At 42.5% G+C, this 16,736-nt stretch overlaps 1 protein-coding gene across 4 annotated transcripts in view; it reads right to left on the reverse strand.

Annotated features, from left to right (window-relative positions):
* Positions 1–7,158, reverse strand: part of GHR (growth hormone receptor) — a 130,799-nt gene extending 123,641 nt beyond the window's left edge. For 2 of the 4 annotated variants that reach the window (XM_062600014.1, XM_062600015.1), the window contains exon 1: positions 6,996–7,157. The gene's annotated coding sequence lies outside the window, so the exon portion shown is untranslated. Of the gene's footprint in view, positions 1–6,586; positions 6,760–6,995 lie in introns of those variants that run through there. The other 2 variants (XM_062600019.1, XM_062600017.1) reach the window with 2 other exon arrangements.
* Positions 7,159–16,736: the final 9,578 nt, after the last annotated feature.

Here is a 16,736-nt window from a genome sequence, read left to right on the forward strand (position 1 = left end):
TGATGGCAGAACTTTTTATTTCCATTGGAACCATAAAGATCTGCGAGGCTTCTGCAGACACCACCCTCAGCCTACAGTTGTAGAATGAGAGGGGGGAAAGCACCTGCAGTGTTTTTCAAAATGTTTTTTGTTACTTTAATAACATATTAACTTCTTTATAATTGGGAAAGAGGAACAGAATGGGCCATAGGAAATGCATGGGCCTGGATACAATAGTGAAAAACATTACTTTTTCCATAATGGCATTATGTGCAATGGTCCATGTCTCCAGGTGGATCAGAGATACCTGTATTGCTTACCTCCCTTGTACATGAGAGCTCTGGCTTTATAGATTTTGACATAAAGCCTGGAAAGTCAATAGTATATAGATCACATTCATATAAATATTCTTGCTCTCATCTTTGCTCTGATGCCTGTTAGGCAGGTCCTGCACAACACTTTTAATTAAATAGGTAAATGCCAACTTTCCTTAATGTCACTGGCTGGCCTTCTGGTAGGTCTGACACCAAAAGCTTCAGCACAATCAAGCAGTATCCTCTGTAGTTAACACACTTGTATATGCCTTTTGGTGCACAACTACATGCCACTGAAGAAGCGTGTCTAAACTCAATATATTAAGTCAAAGAAATTTATTTTTTCAAATCTACCTACTGTTTCAGGTACATTAGTTATTCAAGCAAGACCCTTAATGACAAGCTAGCAGAAGAAGTGGTGCAGACTGTTTCTACAAAAGTGAGTGCTTTTTCTGAATTGATATGGTCACCCTCATTAAATGCACCTTAGTGCTGGGAGATATCAGAGCCCTTCACACAGTTCCACAAAAATAGCCTTCTTCACAGGGCGTTCTCCTTATCCCAGGTTACAATTCCTCCCTGCAGTACAGGCTGTCCCTCACCAGAAGAACTGGCCTGCTTACAGGAGGCCAGCAGCGACCCTATCAAGTAACAAGCGTCTCTACTGTGCAGTGCTACCACCTAGCATGAACGAACTCTTCCCTGAGACTCACTGCTGCTCTCCAAAGGTCAAAGATCACACCAAAAACACCCCAAATGCCATCTCTTATTTTCTCTGATCTTATTGCAGCTGTGAACAAGAGCAGTTCATCTGTATGTACTGGGCCCAGTTTAGCACTGGCTGGAACAAGCATAAGTATAAAGTCTGCAAATTTTTGGCTGCGCGTGCTTCAGTTACACACGCTGTTGAGCCAAGAACTTCTGCAAAGGAATTCAGGAAAAAAAGGTAGGATTTCCTACAGTGTGGTACAAATCATTCCTGAAAGCTTCTCTGAAGGACTAAAGCCTCAAGTTAAGCACAGCTAACTAGCTTTCATCTGTGGGCACTCTTATGTACGGATGGGCTTGTGCAGTCTAGGAGCCTTGACCACACTATATTCTGTAATGTTTACATAACATTTGACTTAGCCCTTAGAGCTGCTCTGTGCTTCAGTTCAAACTGTAATTTCAAAAACAATAGCTTTCCTGAGGGTTTTTTTGTAAGTAAAAGTTCCACAGGATTCTGGATTCTCTAGACTTTTTTCTTATTCTAAAAAAAAAAAAAAAAAAAAAAAAAGTTATACGTTTTTCTTCCCCTTACTAGGCTCAACTATAAAAAATAATTGAATCCAAAGATATGCCAGCTCATTACTTCTAATTAGTTTTCCCTGTCCTTACCCCAAGACCTTCTTTACTCTAGGCAGAACAGATACAGTTTAGTCCCAAATGTAATTGCACTCAGGCTTCTTCAACTTGTATGAAGAAAAGGGCAAGAACCACAATCTGGAAGGAAAATGACCTCCTGGAGAACATCATGCTATCAATCACACTTTCATAGACCTCCTCACTCACTGTTTACAGAATGACATAAAGTGACATGCAATCTCATGAACAGTCAAAACACCAAACAGTTCAGGCTTTCTCCAGATGAACAGTTCTGACTTTTTTGTATTCTTAGAGAACAACTCTGAGTTATAAAGCAAGGTCAAACTGTGTTTCTTGAGCAAACACAATTTAATAAGCACTCAGTACCAGATTCAAACAATATCTGCAGTCAAGCGATAATGGGGAGCCCACTGCACCAACTTGTTCTAAGGTAACACTGATACAAACTTCTACATGTATGTGAAAGAGGCAGGTGAAAAAAAGCCAAACCGGAAACATCAGAAATTTGGCTGCTACCTGAGCATCTGAAAGCAGCTGGAAATTCCAGCAGGAATGCAGTTTGTGAAGCAAAGCAAAATACGACAAGTATGCTCCCTTAACTCAGCTGAAATAAAATTTGTCAGTTCTGTCAGTCTGTTTCTCCTGGCCTATAGATCTCTCAGTCAGACCATATATATCCAATCCCCAACCTACCATTAGGTAGGTTGTTGTTCAGCTGCATCAAGAAGGCTGTGAAGATGAGCCATGTATAGAGTAAAAAGCAAAACTGCTGCACACTGCCCAGACACATAGATATTTGTTCACAGGACTGACTAACAGTGTAGGTAATCTATTTACAGATTACCAGCACTGCATCCTAGAGCTCTACCAGAAAGTGGAGCCAATTTGCTAGGATTTAAATGAATCTAGTGTTTCATATATACAGCAGATTTTTAAGACTAGAAACAGCCTTTAGATGTTTCTACCTGGACAAGAATAGACGAATATACTTCTGTTCTGCTCAAATGCCAGGCTGGCCAGATCTGAGCCAGCAATGTTACAAAAGCTAGAGTACTGAACTAACATATCAGACTGCCCAGCAAAATAACATCAGGATGATCTGGGGCGCAAGCAGACAGACACTTAGCACTGTGCTGGAACAACTTCTGATTACAGGATTTCTTTTTCCTCCTACTGAAGGACCAGGTTTTACCAATCTCATTTCTCCCGAGAGAGTAAAACTTCAGACTCAATTTGACCACCTGCACAATGCAACATGATGGTAAGGAGACAGAAGTGTTATTAATAAGCTAAACTGTGTCCAAATGCTCCACACTGTTATTAGCATTAGCTATTGACAAACTATTGCACAAATTATCCTAGAGCATCTGAAACATTACGTTTGGACTGGTTACTTAAAAATGGAGTATGAACACTGCAATGGACCTATGATAGTATTTAAACAGCTTTTTAAATGCTAAACTTCAAGCATCTCTATCTTTTTTATTCTCTAATATTTACATGGTACTCAAAAGCAACCGTTTACTCTTATTTATAATATGTCTTCATATACAATCTTTGTTCTAGAATGATGAGCAAAAGTCTACTGTGCAATCACAGCCCCAAATCTTTCATCTTAATGAGTATAAGGCTGGTGTAGTAATCTCCTTTTCACATATTCTTAATCCCATATCCCACGTTATATATCCTACACAGTGACCTCTGCTGATCCAATGGTCTAACAGGTCTAATACTGCAACACCCTAACAGTATTTTTCATACCTTTTGCATCTCTGTAAATAACCACAGAAAATGTGAGACAGGAAAGTATAATTCCTTCCACACCTTAAATGCCTAGTCTGTCTCAAAAGAAGGGGTGCTGTGCTTACACTCTAAATTAGAGAGGTTAAAATTTTCTCGTAAATTTATCAGACTCCTATTTCCTCCCATTTACACTCCCCACACCAGAGTTTGCTGTCTCTACCACATCTCCAAAGTTCTCCATACAGTGCTGTTACTTCTCCTTCTACCCAGTGGATCCCTTCCACAAAACATCATTGTTTTAGCCATGTAGCAGTAAAATAAACTAATTGCAGTCTGTATCATTACACAAATACAATTTCAATAACTCAGTGTTACAGGTATGATTTAGAAGATAAGGATGTTTGCACTGTGGTTGGTGGATTTTTGGCAAGTCAAAAGACTAATATGAATGCAATTAGCATGATGACTATACATAGCATGATGGCTAGAATGAGTTTTAAAACTCATATAAACAGAGTGTTTAATTACTGCTGTAGCTTAGCTACCCACTACATTGATAGCTGCATTATATTCTACCTCTGAAAGGATTAAGGTATCCCAGGAACACTACCTGATTTAGGCAAGACAGCAAACCCCATCCTACTGCAGAACACTGCAGTACTTTGAAATGTTTTCAAATTTTCTGTCAACTTACAAGATCATCAATAAAAAAAAACAGAGTTTCAGGCCACAGTTTTCCTTTCAACAGAATAATGTTTTTTTTAAAAAAAAGGTCAATAAAAAAATGCTTAAATGCATTTTCATTTCATAATCTGCAGCAAATGTGATATGGAAAACATCTGTCTCTGTCAGGAGACAGCCTTTACAATTCACTAGGAAAAATCTTCTCGTACATTGAGAAGAACTCTTTGTTAGGATGATGTTTGTTACATCTCTTGCAAATTAAAATGATGCGTAAATAAACACCCACCTCACACAAATAACTTAACTTGGGATTCATATACAGTAAAGAAAGATCTCCCTTGTAGTAAACAATCCAAGCACAAAGTGTTCCTTCAAGTCCTGACATAAATCTGTTCCTGCCAAGCTAGTATCTTGTTGCGTCAGCTTTTCTCCTTCACCACAATTGTAGTGGCAGCTCTGCTGCCTCTCTGCCTGCTTTCCTCACACTGCCCTCTTCCTGGAATTACCATCGCAATTCTGCTGGACCAAAAATTCATCTTTTCGTGAGATCTATATGTGGTGAAAAAAAAAATTTGCAAGGTCCTTTTAGCCAAAAGGAACCCAACCATTTAACAAACCCATCATCCAGGGATTCCCATGTGGACTGAATGAACTTGCTATTGTCTTGCTGTTATCCTCGCCTTCCTGTTCTCCCCTACCTTTATTCTCTATTCTTGGTATTACTATCATTTTTATTATGTGCAATGCCTTGAAAACTTTTAGACAGTTAAGAAAACTTAAGACTACCAATGCTTCAGCTCAGTTGAAAAAAATTTTATCTGCCCGATAAAGCATTTTTCAAAAAAAGAACAAAAAGCATCATTGCCCATTGTACTTCCTCAATGACAAATATTCACAGGTATTTTCTCCAAGAAGATCTGATATTTCAAATAACCTATACAACACTGTAATGATTCAGCTTGATGCTCCCATTAGCAGCCTAAGATAAACATTTGCTTTGTTAAAAAAAAAAAAAAAAAAAAAAAAAAGTCTGCAGTAAAAAGAAGCTTCCTTTGATAGGAGCAAGGCCTATCTTTAATGTGTATATATATCAACAGGAATGTACAAACAGTCATGGGAAAAGACCCTACAAGTAAAAGTTATACAATCAATAAAGCACCAGTATCTATTATACTTCCTCAACCTTTAGACTGCAGAAAAGAAAGGTACCAACCTAGAAATAGGAGAATTACCATCATAGATTTTAATTTTCCCTACTGGAAACGGACACAAGGGACCACATATGGTAACATACGCTGCTTCTGTTAATAAAAAATGCGCAGAATCAAGCTCTATGTCTATGCTACATAGCCAACATTGTGCAGACCCGCAAGCTTACTCTGGTAGCAGTACTGCCATGTTGCAGGGCCCTACAAAGTTCACACCTCTAAAAAAGCAGACATAATGCCTCCAAGTTTACATATCTGCATGGCACTGCACTGTGCTATGCAGACATGTCAATGCCGGGAGACAACGGAGCAGCTCAGAGTAATCAAAACAACACTTGACCAGTTAGGCTCCAAATTACTTATGAGGTATTTCCTTTCTATACATTAGAGTTTCAGAAGTTACTTTCATTAATTTGGCATACTACTGCCATCATTTTCTGGCAATTTTAAAAATCATGCCTCAGGAAACTATTGTGAACTGTCTTGTTTGCACATCCTTTATAACTAAAATATACTAAAGTCCTATATTAAGACAGCAAAGTTGCAATTCTAGTAATACAAGACAGACACTGCATTCCCATTTAAACATTTTAAGCTGTTCTGACAGCTTTCAGTAATATTCATATTTATCACTGAGAACCACAAAACATTTCAATTGCAATCTGCTCTAATCTCAGTATTTAAAATAGCATCTTTTAAATAAACACTCACATAAACTTAACAAATCTGCTCTTACTCATTCTATTTCTGATGCATTTTCACTACTGATGTGACTAAACAATGCTATAATTAACAGTTTTTCAGATTTAAGTCAAGTACCTTTTTATCTGGTGTCTAATTGCAATTTTTCCTGCCGGTAAATACTTGCTTAAAGTTTCACAGGATTTATAAAACAGAAGCAAATTCAAGTCAATTTTTTAAAGTTATTTGTTATTTCTGATTTAACGAAGAACAGAAAGAAGATCAAATGTGCCTGTTTACTAGTTAAAGGAGGAAGAAATTGCAGCAATGACCGAACGTATCAAGCTGACAGAACACTAGGTTCTCAACGAGATACTCGCTGAAAAGATACGGACTGTAACGCACCTCCGCACGCTGGAGCGCTAGAATTAGCCCTGTGGCGATCCACAGACATCACAACGATTTGTGTGTGCGTGCGTGAGAGAGAAAACACTCACTAGTCTAACAGTAACACCTCCTACTTCGTATGTTGCTCATACGCTCAGAATATTCGATTTGCAGTGTTCGTTTTAAAAACACCCTGTTCGGTCTTGCTTCCTGAGCAATACTTACAGCAGACCCCACGCTGAGACACGCGGTCAGTCACTTATCCATAGCGTGGAAAGTTAAAAGGGGGAGAAAAAAGAGGAAGGGAAGAGGGGAGGTGGCAGAAACTGGAGTAAGCCACAGGGCAGAGGCGCTCAGAGCAGGTCCGCAGCAGCCGGCAGCTCCGGTCTCCCCGCAGAACAGGGCCCGCGCAGGACCCGCCGCCCCCTTCCACGCAGCTCCCCCGCGCCGCCCGCGCACGGCGCCTCGCAGAACTCGCGGCGCCGCCGCCGCGCCGGGTCCGCCCGGGCCGCTGCGGGCGTCGCGCTGCCCCGCTGCCGGCGCCGCCCGCTCCTCGCTCGCGCTCCGCCCGCCGCCGCCCGGCCCGGCCCGGCCCGGCCCGGCCGCCCCCGCGCAGCCGCCGCCCGCTACTCACCGCCTCGCGCGGAAACTTTCCCCCAAGTTTTGGCGGCGGCGGCCAGGGCGCCCCGCGGGCGCGGAGACCATGGGAGCGTCTCGGCGAGCGGCCGCCCGCCGCGGCGGCACCGCGCTGCCTCGGCCGGGCTGGCGGGGCAACTTCTGCGGAGGCGACCGCTAAAAACGGGAGCGCTCCGCGGGCGCGCTGCGGCGGCGCTGCCCCCTCCCTGCCTCCCTCCCTGCCTCCGCGGCGCGGCGCGGCCACCCCGCCCCTCCGCTCGGGTCAGGTTACGGCGGCGGAGGCTGACGGCCGCCCCCGCCGCGGGCCCCGCCGGCGGCACGGACTCACTCCGCTCGCCGAGCCGCCGCCGCCGCCCCGGCAGCTGGGACCCCCCCGCCCCCGCCCCGCCCCGCCCCGCCCCGCCCTGCCCGGCGCGGCGCGGCGCGGGGCGCTCAACGGCCGCCGCCAGCCCCCGGCGGCCGCGCGGCGCGGCGCGGGCTCAGGGCGCGGGCCCGGCGGCGCGCGGGGGCAACATGTCCGCCGCGAGGGGCTGGCGGCGGCGGCGGCGGCGGCGGGGGGCTGGCGGCGGGGGGCGGGGGCTGCGCGCATTCCTGCGAGCGCCGCTCGGCCGCCGCCGCGCCGCGCCGCGCCTTGGGGCTCCGTCTAGGGGACGGCGCCGGCTACTGCACGGCATCGCCCGCCGGCCGGCCGGCTGGCGACCCCCGGGGGGCCGCGCTCGCCCCGTCCCCACCGCGCGGCCGGGGCGGCCGCGGGTGGAAGGGGAGGAAACACCGCGACCGGGGGTCCGGCCGCGGCAGGGCAGCGGCTGCCTGGGCTCTTCCTGCGGGAGCACCGGCTCCCCTCTCACCGCCCCAGCACGGAGGCAGCCCGGGCGAGCGGGGCGCCTTGAGGCGTCGCTTACCTCAGCGAAGCGGCGCAGAGAGGCCCCGGGTGGGCAAAAGCCGGCCGAGCCGCGGCGAGCCCGCTCCGGGAGCCGGCCCGGGAGAGCGGGAGCGGCAGGCCGGCGCTGGCCGCTGCGGCTCGAGGACGGGGAGGTTGTCGGGTCGCGGGGGCCGCGCTCATGCGGCTGGGCATCGGCTGGCTTCAGGGGCCAGTCTGGAAAACCAACGTGCGGGTGCCGTCGTCCCGCAGCCGCCAGGCCGTCCCGGCGCCTCAGCCGCTCACGCGAGCGCTGGGCCGAACGAAGAGGCGAAAGCGCACAGCGAGGGGCGGTGGGGTGCGACAGCGTCAATTCTGGATCGGCATCCCCCACCAAGGAGTTGGAGTCTAGGTTGTCAGTAACTGTCTGCCAAAAGTATTACCGAGGCTTTAAACTTAGCCCTGCTCAGGGCACACAGGTAACTCTTCACTCCTACACCAGACCCTTCTCTCGCCTTTCTGTTGTTTCAAAAAAACCCGTGAAAGTGGGGTTCTGTATGCTCTCCATGGTTTTGAGCAATGATGTAGCATGCGCATGTAACATGTATGTAATTTCAGTTCTTACTGCCAGTTGGGGATCCACATCCACATCGACCAGGAGGTGCCTGTGCTACCAGACTGGCGGCCGTTCCTGAGGCCTCTCATTCTTGCTTCATGCCACGAAGGTGTATGGTAGAGCATAATTAGTAACTCCCAGGGCTAGAAATGACAAACTTGATCCTGACCCTCCAGTTTTGTGGTAAGAGCACTCTGTTGGGAGAAGACTTGTACTGCAGCTCTAGAGATGTTTATAGTGTTGTTTAGTACAAGATTCCTACGATGTATTAAAAATATATCTGAGATTATTTCAAATAGTTTTATAGTGGCCTAGTAGCAGTGACAATTGAACATCTAAAATACCAGTTAGATAAGTCAGGGAAAATACTACTCCCTTATTATATGTTTGAGTAAGTGTAGATAACAATACATTAGTAGATGCATTATATATTCCGGATTTATACTCCCTGCACTTACTGTTTGCTATGATAAATACTGGTTTTTATTTCTTCATATTGCAGGTGGTTTAGCTTCACTGGGATTAACATCAAACACCATTTATAGCCAGCAAGACAAGATTTAGACAAAAGATCCCAAATTTTTAGTTTGAGTTTGTGAGGAAACACACACAGGGTTTGAAAAATAAGCAGGGGTGTAGGTAAGTGCTGGTCTAGGATCCTGGCCTGGGCCATCCAAAGGTGCTTTGGAGCAGTAATGGTTATCAATACAAAGGTGGAAGAGGCTTGCGAGTTTGTGAAATAGATTTTCAAAAGGCGGAAGACATGATTGATTTATTTATTTTTTAAGTAATAAGGACTATGCCCCTGAATTAGGCTTAGAGTCTTCATGATACAGATAGTTAGTCCTGAAGTTGCAAAAGGAAAAGGATGTGTGTGTGTTATGCATCTGCAGGATAAGGATTTTGAATTTTCTTCATTACTCCAGTACAAGCAAATAACATAATACATGGTCAATGATGTCTTGGTTTATTATTAAAAAAAAACGACACAAGTCCCCTTTTTTTTTATATATAAATACTATCCTCAGCTTCATTAGAAGATGGCTTTAGGAAGGAGCTTGTGATATGCTCATTCTGTGCTTCCAATCTGTGATAACATTTTAATTGTTAACGGAAAGTCAGCTTCAGTGTATCTGAATTTAGAATCCTGTGAAGTATAAATCTATTAAATTTTAGCTCAACAAAAATAGTCAAATTGTTTATATTCTTTAAACGTCTGTTAGGAAACATCCACCTTTCCAACCATGTATAATTTTATGTTTGTTTATGTATTTCACCTTTCATATTTTTTCATTTACACTGTATCTTCCAGATTCCCTCTGGTCCCCTTTAAAAGCCTGTAAAAGCAATTTCGACTTACATGTACTCAGTGAAGATAATTAAATTCTAACTTTTTTATGACAAACTCTTTCTGCAAAATGTGCAATCATACAGATATTAGATAGTGTAAGTATTCTCTTCTCTAGGTACTCTGTTACCACTCCAGTCCCTTCCAAATGTACCCATACTGAAACATCTCCATTCCAAGTGTGATACTATGAAGCCAGGCACAGTAGACACATTGGCTGAATCCGTGTGTTTTTAGTATAATTTTGATGCATAATGGAATCTATATCAACATGATACCAAAATAGGATTCAAGCAGCTCTATTTGTAAGAGTTCCTTCATCTGGAAGAGGCTCCATTCTTTTGAAACTGGCTACAGGTAACATGGTCTAGTGCACGTTACATTATAATGGTCAGTTCTTTCAGCAGGACTATCTGTGAATTTCTACTGTAATCGCAGGCCTACATCTCCGCTTGTACAGCATAAAGGAAGCTATATCAGTAAAACCTATCATAACTGTATACCTTATTACTTTGGTAAAATTCTGGCTATTTGGTTTACAAGGTGGTAACTTTTCTACAACCAACCAAAGCTGTATGAGTGTGTGCATTTCTAGATCAATATAATGGAGTCCCCGTGGAAGGACCATGCTACACAAAGGTTTTCTTTGGCTGGTACCGTTTATACCAGAAAGGAATAAACAACAAAGCGACTTTTTTGGTTGTTTTGGCTGCAGAGCTTTTAGACTACACCTTAGACTTTGAGAGTTAGTCTTAATAGTTTCAGATTCTACACTGTGTACAGTTTAAGTGAGTAGGAATGTTTTTGATCAAAGAACTGCTTATATGAAAATACAAAAACAGTTTTTTCCAAATTTGCATGAAAAAGTGCATATTCCACATTCTTACCTACAGCTTAAATCATAGTTTTATCTATTCTGTTTGCTTTATGTTTAGCACAATAATAGAAAAATTTGTATTGGAAGAAACTTGAGGAGATCTCTAGTCCAAATTCCTGCTCAAAGCAGAGTCAGCTAGTCAGACCAGGTTGCTCAGGGTTTTGAGACCAGCTGCCTTGAGAACAGCTGAGTTTCAAAAACCACCAAGGATGGAGACTGCACAGTGTCTTGAGGCAGCCTGTTCCACTGCTTGACTGTCCTCATGGGGAAGAAAAGTTTATGTTTAATATGAGCTTCTCTTATTTCAATTTATACTTCATCTCTTGTCCTACTGCTATGCCCTGCAGTGAAGAGCCAGGCTCCACCTCCTCAATACCTTCCCTGTAGGTGCGGGAAGGCTGCTCTGGGACCCCCCAAAGCATTCGTTTCTCCATGATGATGGAGCCCCAGCCCTGAGCATTCTGGTGGCCCACCTAGACTTGTTCCAGTTTGATGGTGTCCTAACAGTGCAACTGGCAGCCAAAACTGGATGCAGTACTCTAGATGCAGTCTCGTATCAGATAAAAATGAATAATCGCTTCTCTTGATCTTTTGGCCTTCAGTGCTGTCAGGGCACAGGGCTGGCTCTTGTTTAGCTTGCTGTCTATCAAGTCCACCTGGACCTTTTCTCCATGCAGTCAGTCCCTAGCTTTCATCACTGTATGTGCTTCTTCCTTCCCAGAGGCAGGACTTTGCCTTTGTCCTGGCAGAATTTCACAACGTTCCCATCAGCCCATTACTCCAGCCTGTGTAGATCCCTCTAGAAGATAGCTCTGCCCTTGAGCATATTAACTGGTCTCCCAGTTTGGTATTATCTGCATACTTGGTGAGAATGTGCTCCGTTACCTCCTCCAGGTTATTGACAGAGTTGTTAAACAGGACAGGTAACTATATAGATTCTGTGGCACCTCACTTGTTACTGGCCTCCAGGAATGGGGACTATGAGGGGTTATTTTAGTAGTGGTAGTATAATTTTTTTTCTCCAATTAATATACTGGTCACATTTGGATGGTAACGGAAACGTGGAGGTTGTAATAGGAACATACTGGTTTTGTAAAAGTAGGATAGAGGATGGTGTTCAGAGGAATGTTATTTTCCCCCTCCCGTACAGTTCCCGTTATGTCACTTCTGAGAAACCCGGCCCAAGATTTCGGTCAGAAGTCCACTAGTTCTGCGTGAAACTTAAGTGATGACCTTTATGAAGAATACATCACTCTCAGGCAGAGACTGTGTTTTGTTGAAATTTCTGTTCATAGGGTAGGAACAAGTAAAAAATTGTGTAGTGTGTAGGTTAGTGCCTGCTATTTTTCTTCACTTCATCTCTGTAATGTTCTCTATTAATTTAACATATAAGAAGAGCTAAAAGAAGAGGAGCATTCTCTTAATCTTATTTCCATCATAAATCAAATTGCAGAAAAAAAATACTGTTTAGGTTATTTTATTATGGCACAAATGGCACATTGCCATGATGGAGAAGCCACACTAATAAAATACATATTCCAACAACGATCAGACTTGTACCAAGAGCTGGGAATGCACAGTGCTTGCTGTATGCAAAAATAAAAACTATTTAATAGCAGCTCTGCTCTCAACCTCTGAATATATGGAAAATCTTAGGTTGTGGGTTGTCTGGGTTACTTCCTTTAAAGCTACAGACAGAGCAGAGACAAAGCTCCCCTGAATACTTTATATGAAAGTAAAATAATTATGTAACCAGCAAGATCTATGGAGACAGAATTATCTTTAAGGAAGTAATCTCCAAGGAATCAATATGAATATGCTTACAGAAAAGGAAGGCACAGGCAAAGTGAGAAAGGAAAATGAAGGAAGAGACCCTGGTAGAGCCTGCAGTATGTTGCACTCTCTTTCTTTTGTTTCTAAGGTATCTATTCTGTTCTCAACAGCTAATGTGAAATGAAGACCTATCAGACTAATGAATATATTGACTTTCTGGTTCTCTGGGAAAAGAAAAGTGACATTGTAAGTATTTTGCTCCCTTTTTGAAGAAGGGAGATGGAGAATAGAAGCATCAGTTTTAGCATCAGCCACTTAATTATTCAGTGTCCTTTTTTTGATGCAAAAAATTTCAAATCTTGTGTCTTAACCTGTTTCTAGAACTGCACAGGCTATCCTGCATCCTCCATGTACATTAGCCAGAAGATACGCTGCAAATGAAGAGTGAAACATATTAACTAACTGTAAAATAACTAACATGCAGGTATTGTGCTGATGGATCTTAGAGCAAATGTCAGAAAATAATCTTACGTTCAAGGTTTCAGTGATACCAGATCAGACTCTGGAACAGCGTACTAGGTGAACACCTGAGGACTGGTCCTTATTTGCTGGGAACTTCTGGCTGCTATAATTTTACTTTTGCACTTCTTTGTTCTGCAGTAGATGCATGTGACCTACTCCACTAAATGTTTCCTCTTAGAAGGTCTAAGCACCAAATATGCAAATCTGCATATTTGCAAGCTCCAGAGAGTACCCAGAGACAACCTCATGCAACGCTGGCTAGGTCAGCATTGGAGAGGGCTGAATGTATTTTGAGGCTGCCTTCTTGTTCCAATTTACTGGGCAGAGGTTCTGATGCCCTAACTCTGGTGCCCACTCACCTGGATCACTCAAGACAGACATTCACTGAAGCACTAAATGTGGTGTGATATTTTGAGCCCAGAGGTACTATGTTATTTCTGCCACCGCCTTATGTATATCTCAGATACTCTATGGCATCCAAAATAGCACTAGATGACTGTAGCAGGTAACTGAATTCCACCTTTGATCTTTTCAGTATTTGTCTGAAAATTGTGACCATGCACATCTGCAAAACTGGAATCCAGGGCCTGAAACCACTTCCTACACCAACATGCCTTCCATTTCATTTTCTTTCATCAATAGCACAAGTTTAGGAATCCAGTGAAGTTTCTGCCTCAAGTGCTAGTGTCTAAAGCATCTCAAGGGTGTCAGAAAGTGAAACAGTATTCTCCTGAATTGGTTTCCAGTACTTAGCTTCGTAATTTCTCGCATGTTAGAAGCCTGAGTGGTTTACTTCTCAAAATGTTTTCCATCTTAGTTCCTAGAACGTAAACCCTTTGTTCCCACATTATATGATTGTTTTCCTGTGACTTATGCTGCATATTTTTATAAGTATTTATATATTTTATATAATAAAGTTATAGGAAATTATGTTTGTAATAACATTTCATATACATTTTATATGTGTGTGTATATGTATACACACACACACACTTTATAACTGTTCTTCTGACCTGTGTACTACAGAGGATGCACCGGACATAGAAATCTCCTCAACATCTTCAGCAGTAAGACCGACACAAAAGATTCACTATATTTCTCTACTGTTGCATAATCTTCCCTGAGCAGCTGATAGCTTGCATAAAAGAGCCCTTTTAATTAACTTAGCTATTTACAAATTTAGAGAAGGCCAGTTCAAAACACTGACAGTCTGTCTTCAGAAATCTTAAGCCTTCATTTTGCAGTCAAAAAGTAGATCTCCTTACCCCCTTCTTGCTCAAAAATCCTTCTCTCCTCCCTCTTCAGGGGTCTCCTATGGACTTCCCATTTCACCTCATAGAAAAAGGTTGGTTTGTCCATCCGCACGATGGAATGTCCTTCAGCCCTCAACTGCTGCGTGGGTGAAATTGCTGAACAGAATTATTTCAAAGTCATTTCATCGTGCATGCATGTACTTTGACAATTCTCAGCATACATAACACGGTACTGAAAGACAGTGAGGGCAAAGATCAGTTGAGAGAGGATTGACCTGAAGAGTCATCCAGTTCAAGGATGGCCAACCTGCCTGATTCAGGGAGCTGCATGACAATATTTTCTTTCGGCCAGAAGCCATGTGATGCACACCATGTACCTTGTAAAGGCCAAGGAATAGGATTCCTATGAACAACCATATCTACTTTGGGACTCCAGAGTGCCATCACAGAATGGAGGCAAGCTGAATATAAAACTGGGTTCCAGGAAAACACATATTTCAGTCTAAATAGGACCTGATGACTTCTTTCCATAGGCAGAGACCCAGATTAAGCAGGAGCTGCCATAACCTGCTCATTGTGTGCTGTAACCTTGACACAGTAACACATTTGAATTACTCAGAGGCCAAACATGGCTAAAACCTACAGGTTGCCTACTCCTTATGTAGTTCATTCATGTGTCCCACAGCAGGATTAACTGTTCCTAATTGTTGATGTATGCTTGACTAACTTTTCTAACAATTCTCAGTGGTAAGGACCCAAGCCATCTATATGAGAGCTTGACAAACTTACTAGAAAATATTTTCCTTAATGCCTAACCTGTATTCTTATTGCTACAATTTTAATAATTAAATTCTTTTATCCATAGTGCAAATAGTAGTCAGATTATTCTCTTCTCTGCATGAGATGCATTGCCACACCCCTTTCAGTTTTTCTTTAGGACAAACAATCTCTATTTTTAAAAATCTTTCTTTATAGATCCCATTTTCTAGACCTCTAGTAACTTGCACTGTTCTAGACTCTCTGGCCCACATCTTTCCCAAAGCATAGTGCCCAAAATGGATCAAGTCCTCCAGTTGAGGTCCTATTAGTCTCGAGTAAAGGAAAAGAATCTTTAAGGCCTGAGGGCTATACGACTATTTATAAGTTACTACATATTCCTTGCCTTTTTCATTTCCAGTAGAATGTTATTTTTGACACATACTCAGTTTGTTACCTATTATCACAGAATGGTTGAGGTTGGAAGGGACCTCTGGAGATCATCTAGCCTAATCCCTCAATTACCTCCAGATACTTCTCTGAAAAATTAATTCTTAAATAGTTGTTCCCCATCCTGTATTTTTGAATTTGATTATTCCCACCTAAGTGAAGATTGCTGTTTCATTTCAGCTACTTTTCAGTCTAATTCTGCATTTTTTCAACATAATTCTGAATTCGAATGATGTCTTCCAATATTTAACTTTGTGACATTTGCAAATTTAATAAGATTGTTGTCCAGATTGTTAATAACATAGAATAAAAATCATACCCAAGGTAGGTCCTAGCAGAACTCTACCAGCAACACCACTGTATCACAAAATTAAAGAAAATTGGCTTGAAATTATGTACTAACAAATTATTTATCATGCTATTAATTTTACTGATATCTTTCACGTGTTTGTAAATAGTTTGATTATTTATTTTCAGTTTTCTTTTTCGTGTGAGCTGGAGTTAAATTGATTAGTATATTATTTCCTGGTTACTCTTCCTCTGCCCTCTCCCCTTCTGTTTTAAATGCAGCTCTTATTTTTGTCCTTTCCCAATCTTATACATCTTATCCATCTGTCATGAATTCTAAAGCAATAACTAATTTGACTACTTCACCTAATTCTTTAAATATCCCAGGCCAAAGTCAATCTGGACCAGCTAACTTGAGAACATTTCTCAACACACACTTACCCTGTTCCTTCCCTGTTCTAGATTGAGCTATTAACCCTTTGACATACAATTAATTTTGCTAGTTACTTGTATGAGCTGACCTGAAAAAAAAGGTTTTAAATATGCTGACTTTCTTGGAATCATCAGTTGATGGTCTTGTCCTGTTTCCTTCCTCCCCCTCCCCACCCTTGAATGGGCAGGAATATGTTCCTTGCTCTTCACCTTATTATTAATGCACATTACTTTTTGAAGTCTTTTGTAATTGCATATCATTTTTTATGTTGTGGTTTTCTGATTGTTTTTATAAAACGTATATAACAGCATGAGTGAAAAATTTGACTTAATTTCCACACTGAACTTGATGAATTTGGGATCAGTTAAAACCTTCTGGTTTACCTAAGCTTATCTCTTACTAGTTTTCCTGGCCTCTCTTTTGACAGGATAGCTTATGTTTTGTACCACAACCGCTAAAATACGTTTTCCTTTGACTTTCTTTTCAAGAAACTTTGACTTGAGTTGACTGAGGTCTCTTTTCAGATATGTTGTTTTATTGTTTTCCCTGCTTTCTTTCTTAGGA

This window comes from Rhea pennata, chromosome Z, assembly GCF_028389875.1.
Source record: "Rhea pennata isolate bPtePen1 chromosome Z, bPtePen1.pri, whole genome shotgun sequence".
NCBI classification, from domain to species: Eukaryota; Metazoa; Chordata; class Aves; order Rheiformes; family Rheidae; genus Rhea; species Rhea pennata.